Source organism: Protopterus annectens, chromosome 2.part1, assembly GCF_019279795.1.
Source record: "Protopterus annectens isolate FY-2018-M chromosome 2.part1, PAN1.0, whole genome shotgun sequence".
NCBI lineage: Eukaryota > Metazoa > Chordata > Ceratodontiformes > Protopteridae > Protopterus > Protopterus annectens.
Window position 1 is genome coordinate 75,411,830 of NC_056729.1, and position 7,306 is coordinate 75,419,135.

Genomic DNA, 7,306 nt, shown 5'->3' on the forward strand with positions numbered 1-7,306 from the left:
CCCCAAAGGTAGTCACAGTGTCTAACTCTTGTTTTAGCTACTGCAGACTGTAAGGTGTTCATACTTTACCTTTTCTGGATGACTTACTTAGCTTTGCAGTCTTTCTTAAGTTATCAAGAATCTCTCACCTAGGTAAAGGAACTCCTAGACAAACTGGAGTTCCAAGAGAGCATACAAAAGTCTTGACCCCTTCTCACATGATTGTTTTCTTGTTATGTCTCATGGACATCTCAATTCAAAAGGATTTTCTTGATCAAGAAAAAAGTAGCTCTATATCTAGATCTGTCCCTGAGTTTTAGCTCTCAGACTACTGTTTAAGCCTGAAAAGTTCTTGAAGATTCTGAGCTTCATGGCTTCTACGATTCTTATGATCCCTCTTACTAGACTCCACAGGAGGAAAATCTTATAGTAGCTGAAATCTGTATGATCCCAACATCAACATCCCCTTAGATTCCAGACTAAAGTTTTGAGGTTTATGAAAAGAAATATTTTGTTGGTGTAGACACCAAACTTGACAGAATCCATGTCTTCCATTCTCACTTCCAGCTCTAATATAGTTGGTCACAACAGATGCTTCAGATTCTGCTTGGGGAGCAGTGCCAGTAAGGATGAAAGTTCAGGGTGTTTGGAAAAGAAAAGACAGGTGTTGGAGTTATAAATGCTCTAAATTCTCAATCGTCTATGGTTGCTGGGACCTCCACAAATGTTTACAGATAACACCACAGTGATTTGGTACATAAACAAGCAGGGGTAAACTAAATGTTGCCCTCTGTGCAGACTAGCCATGGTAGCCTGGGATATAGCTTTGCAACACAATCGCACTCTACAGGCATCTCACATTCCAAAGAACAAAATTGTCTGACAAACAAACTGAGCAGGACTAGGACAGACCCTCATGAATGGAAATTTTATCAAGAGGTCTTCCAGGAAATTATTCAGATGAAGGGATCACTTCAACTAGATGTTTTTGCCTCCACTCACCTTTATTAGTTCACAAAATTATGTTCCAGGACTCAATTCAAGAAGGCCTGGAAGAAAGATGCTTTTTTTTTCTTGGACAGAAATGTTCCTGTATGCTTATCAACCATTTCCATTAATATCCAGAATCATTCTGAAGATTCAGTAGGTCTCTCCAAAGATTATTATGGTGACTTCTTCCTGGCCCAGGCAATATTGATTCTCCCTTCTAATGGAAATGGCTAGGGGCACTTACCCTCATACTTCCTCACTGGACCTACTCACACAAGACAAGAGGTGTTAGATTCAACCTGACCCTCAAACAACTGCAACTGATGGCCTGGATGATAGCATGTTAATACCCTTTAGGCACCTTTTTTCTGAAGATGTGCAGCAGATATTAAAGGAGAAAATAAAATCTGCTACTAAAAATCATATATTAGTAAATGGAAAAGGTTGAGTTACTATATTCTGGCATGTCTTATTTCTCTGCCAAGGTTGATTTGTCAGCCATTTCAGCATGTCTGCCCATGGATCCACCTCTTTCAATGAAATATGATGTGAAAAGTTTTTGAAATGGCTGTTGCATACTAAGTCTACTAGTAAACAGGTGGCTCCTTCTTGGGATCATAAGTTTGTGTTAGTAAAGCTAACTGTTGCTCCATTCGAACCAGCTCATCAGGCTAATTTGAGGTTCTTAACATGGAAATAGTGTTATTGATTCCTCTGACCTCTGCAAGAAGAGTATCTAAGTTGCAAACTCTTATGGCAGATCAATCTTGTCACATTTTCCACAAAGACAGTGTTTCATTAAGAACAAATCCTTCACGTATGGCTAAAGAGGTATGCAAGTTTACTTTGTGGCAAGCTATCCATCTCCCTGTCTTCTTTCCAGAACATAAAAATGAGACAGAATGGATCCATAACTTGGATGTCCACAGATAACGCTGGTACTATTTTGACAGAACAAACTCTTTCAGGAGCTTTGATCAGTTGTTCATTTCTTCTGAAAGTTAAAACAAAAAGGACAATCTATGTAAAAACTATTTCCAAAGGATTGTCTCACATGATTACCTTTTGTTATACCTGTGACAAACCGAAAGGCTGCCAGCCCAGCTACCTTTAATTTTGTAAATAATTATATATCACTTGAAAATATTAATATGGTTTATATGGAGTTGTGAAGGCTGCCAGCCCAGCTAGTTGGAATTTTGTAAATAATTCTATGTCATTGTAAATATTAATATGATCCATAGGCTTGCTACAAATGTAAGCAAACTGTATCTTATGTACTGAGCTTCAAAAATGTAACCACAGTGTACCCTGCTGGAAAAGAGCAGAAATGTGTATAAACTATATGTCTATGCAAATGTATGTTTTCACAGTAGAAGTTGAAATATACAGAGTTAACTTGCAAACTCTGAGCAAATAAGTGGAAATTGTTTATGACCCATTTATCTCTGTTTCCGCTCAAAGTAGACAGAATGTCTAGAGTTGTAGACTTTCCTATTGTCTGGAAACAGAGGTAATTGCATGTTTCAAATGTAAAAGTGTTTAAAAGTTTTACAATTTCCAGTTCCAGGTAAGTTTCTCAGAGATAAGTGTCAGCTTATCAGAGATACGTATTCTTGACACTGAAGTGTTATACTTTAAGTTCCTATTGGCCTGGAAACTAAAAGCAGAATTGACAAGAATAATGTAATCTGGGATGACCCAGCAGAAATGTTTGTGATTAATTTAAGAACTATCTCAGAGAGAAAGTCAGCACAGTTTGTATCTTGTCTCTGGACCTTCCCTTGCTCTGTAAATAAGTTATTTAGGTACAGTAATTTCTCTTAGAAACAGATAGGAATACAGCAAGATTCATTTAAATGTTTCCTGTATTTATGTGAGACTGTCCTACAATGTTGTTTTAAAGTATTTCCTGTGATTTTGAACTCTGTTGTCACTGTGTCCCATTAGCAAGTATTTTCTTGTGCTTTTTTATTTATTACTAAATATATTTAAACATTTTAATTGTGGCTGTTTTGTTAGAGATATTTAAGCTCTTAGATGACTTGCATATGTATTTGGTGATACGAACTGCGGTGGTGGTGCTGCGGTAGCATTGTCGCCTCACAGTAAGACATTGTCCTGTTCAATTCTCAGCTAAAGCATCTTCTGTGTGGAGATGTGTGAATGGGCGTACCTTCATTGAAGGTTGTGCGTCAGGGCTGGCAACTCTGCACATAAACATCTACTGCCAATCATTAGCGGACCGGAGTTCCACTGTGGTGACCCCTAACCGGGAAAAGCCAAAAGACACAACATTAAATATATTTAAACCTTTTAATTGTGGCTGTTTTGTTAGAGATATTTAAGCACTTAGATGACTTGCATATGTATTTGGTGATACTGTACAAGCCACTCTTGAATAGCCTTAAAAGTTCTGGTCACACATATCATTTGGATAATAGTAACATTAAACAGTAAGATTGGGCACCCTTTGGTAAGGGCCCTTTTAGTAGCTGATAAGGGTGGTTGGTGGCATCTGGTACTACCTTATAGTCTGGGCAGAAGGGGGTATAGCTAGGAAACCTGTACCAGCCTTCCCCAGGAGTGTCTGTATGTTTGCAAATAAATCAGATCTCAAAAAGTGTGTGTGTGTGTCAGCTACTTGAGCAGGGACATGAAGCCCTGGTTGGACAGAGAGAGTGCTGGAGGTTTTGGCTTGACCACTCGGCTGAGATCTTAACCCTGTAGCTGTGTCAGTGGGGAGTCTTATTGGGGACCTGGAGAGACCAAGAAACCAGCCTCAGACTGACTGTGATCTCTGTGTGCTCTTAAGGGAAATTGTACTTTACTGTATGTGTACCTATTATCATCTTCCCAATGTGCACGTCCCTCTTTGGTTGTTAGTGGTGAGGATTGAGGTTTCTTGATTACTGGCCCAGTGCATGGGCATCACATATTAATTGTTTGGCTGTGGTGGGATACCCACATCACATATTAATTGTTTGATTGTGGTGAGATAGCCACATCACATATTAATTGGCTTGTGGTGGTGTGGATATTGAATTCCTATAGCTTGTGTACAGTAATCATTGAAGGTGTTTTTGTACTCTAAATCAGCCACACAGTGAACATTCAGAGTTCATATCACAGTTGTTTTATTTCTTTTGTTAGCTTAGTTAGTCAGGGAGAGCAGGCAGTATGTCAGCAGAGGAGTATGGCAAGCTGACAAGGAGCCAGTTGGCTGAGATTTGCCAGGGTAAATGACTGGTGCATGGAAACCTGACTAAAGCAGACATGATTGCAGCTTTGGTCACAGCTGCATCAGAGAATAATAACCAGGAAGATGATCAGACTGGCTATGGAGATTTACAACTCTCAGAGAATGGGCAGCTCAACCTTTCTACAGAGGACTTAAAAATCCATCTGGAGATAAAGAGACTTGAGTTGGGGGCCAAGCGTTTGGAAATGGAAGCAGCAAAGAGACTGAGACATCTGAAAGCTAAGGAAAAGGAGAGGCAACATGAAAAGGAGTTGCTGACTCTTCTCCAGAGTAATGTAGGTAATGGGGAAGGGAGTAACCAAACCCCAGAAGCAACATAGGTCAGTAAATTTCTTCCACAGTTTACAGAGGGGGATAATTTTGATAGTTTCATTCATATGTTTGAGAGGGTATATAAACAGTGTGATGTTGACCAAGGGCTCTGGGTATGGTTTTTGATCCCCTTACTCCATGGTAAAGCTGTAACTGTTCTGCCCAAACTGTCTGATAATGACTTTTTAAATTATAATGTTGTAAAGAATTGTTTGCTAGAATTTTTTAAGCTAACACCTGAAGCTTATAGGAAAAACATTTGTGAGCATAGAAGCAAGGCAGATGAAAGTGTATGTGAATATGTTGCTGAACTAAGCACTCATTTTCATTGATCGGTGAGTGGATGTCAGGTCACCACTTTTGAAGGGATGGCAGACATTTTGGTGAGGGAACAAGCCCTTAGCACTTTTCCTGAGAACATGAGGATCTGGTTAGCTGATAGACAATGCCTTACAGTAGATGAGTTGGGGAAGAAAGGAGACCTATACCTAGCAAGAGAGGCATCACTGCACAGGAAAGGGACACCCAGTGCTGCTCATGGGTCTAAGGGAGCCCATAGTGGGCAGTTCAGACTGCCCCAACAGAATCTGCCAGTAGCAGGGGAAGCCACTAGTCCAGGTATACGTCCAGGACATAGGGTTAAATGTTTTAAATGCAGCCAGTGGGGCCATGTAGCAAATAGATGTCCACAGAGGCAAGGTTGGGAACAAAAGGTGGGAGAGCCAGTAAGTGGGAATGACAAAATGGAAACAGTAGGTTGTCTTGAGACAAGAAGGGTACCACACTACCACAAGAGGTTATATTGTATCTTAGTGAATGGCAAAGAGACCATTGCTAAGAGAGTCACAGCCTCTGACATAACCATTGTGAAGCCTGCAATGGTTATAGAGGAGCAATACTTGCTTGGGCAGTCTACTCCAGTCAGAGCTTTAGGATGGACCCCATTCCATATACCTTTGGCTAGAGTTCACCTTGACTGGGATGGTGGAAAAGTAAGCGAGCAAGTAGATGTGTTTGAGGATATCCCTGCAAATGCCCTGATAGGGAATTATTTTTATAATGCAGTACCATGTGTTCATGCAGTTACACGCAGTCAGGCTTGGAGATGAGCATGTGGGTCTGGTAGCCTGGAGGAGACCCAGATAGACTGCACACTTGCAGCCCAGGACTGGTCAGGTAGTTACTTCAGGGAGAGAGAGCTACCCTGTAGCAGTGAGACCGAAGGTGATCAACAACTGCTTGTTGGTACTGATGTTCCCTTGAAGACAGTGACTGCAAAGGCAGAGGTGAGTAGTAGTACCCAGGCTGATAGTGAGGCACCTCTGTCAGAATATGCCAGACTTCCTGTGGAAGGGAAGCTGGGAAGGGTTACAAAGAGAGAGTTGAGACAGGCTCAGCTCTCAGGCCCTACATTACAGGGCCTGAGAGATGTAGCTAATGAAGCACCTGTTTTTCAAGGGAAAGGGGAGACTGTATACTGGGACAAAGGATTACTGTATAGAGAGTGGATCCCTGTGGGAGAGTTAGAAGGTGAGAGAATACAACAGTTGCTAGGGCCCAGAGCCTGCTATCTGGCACTTCTAGCCATAGCCCATGATATTCCCTTTGGAGGTCATATGGGCATCAAACGTACAAAGAGATGTATTATGCAGAACTTCTATTGGCCTGAGTTTTCTAGAGATGCAACAGGGTACTGCAGGACCTGTGAGCAGTGCCAAAAGGTAGACAAGGCAGGAGACAAAGCGAATGCTCCTTTGAAGCCTTTGCCTGTGATTGAGGAGCCATTTCAGAGGGTAGCTATAGATATTATGGGGCCTCTGAGTACCCCAAGTTCCACAGGGAAAAAGTATATCCTAGTGGTAGTAGAGTATGCTATGAGATACCCTGAAACAGTGGCTCTGTCATACATTGAGGCAGAAAAGGTGGCAAATGCTTTGCTAGAGATTTTCAGCAGGGTAGGTTTCCCAAAAGAAATACTGACTGACAGAGGTGCCAATTTCATGTCAGACCAACTGACTTGTCTGTGGAAGTACTGTGGGCTGAAGCACCTAAAGACCATCCCCTACCATCCCCTACCATCCCCAGACTAATGGTCTTGTGGCGAGGTTAAATTCTACCCTCAAGACCATGCTACAAGCATTTGCAGATCATTTTAAGAGGGAGTGGGACAACTATTTGCCCCATCTGTTGTTTGCTTACAGAGAGGTTTCCCAGGAATCCACAAGTTTTTCACCCTTTGAGTTGTTGCATGGGCATAGGGTGAGGGGACTTCTAGATTTATATGCCAAACCAAGCCACCAAGTGGATAAAGTCAGAAACCACACCAAAAAAAAAAAAACAAAGACTCTCAGAGGAAATAAAGTATAAAACAGCTTTACTGGTGTCTCCTGGGACCTCGGCTAAAAAGCCTTCAAGGGATAATTTGTTACACCAAAAGCACATTTTTTATATCAAATCATCACATAAATATTGATTAATTAATTGAATTACAGAAAAAGTCACACCCATTTCATTTAAATTTACTTTGTTCAATTTCTAAAACTGCTTGTTTCCCTTGTCATTTCCCATCCCTGCAATCATTATGACTTATACATTTCTTATACAATTCTTAACCAAATTAATTTCTGAATTAATTTCTAATATCAGCTTACTTAATTTCATCCATTGATATTGTTCATTATTTATAACCATAAAAATTTATATTCTATTTATATTTAAATACTAATATCAAAAGCACATTCCATTTAAATTAACTTTTATGAA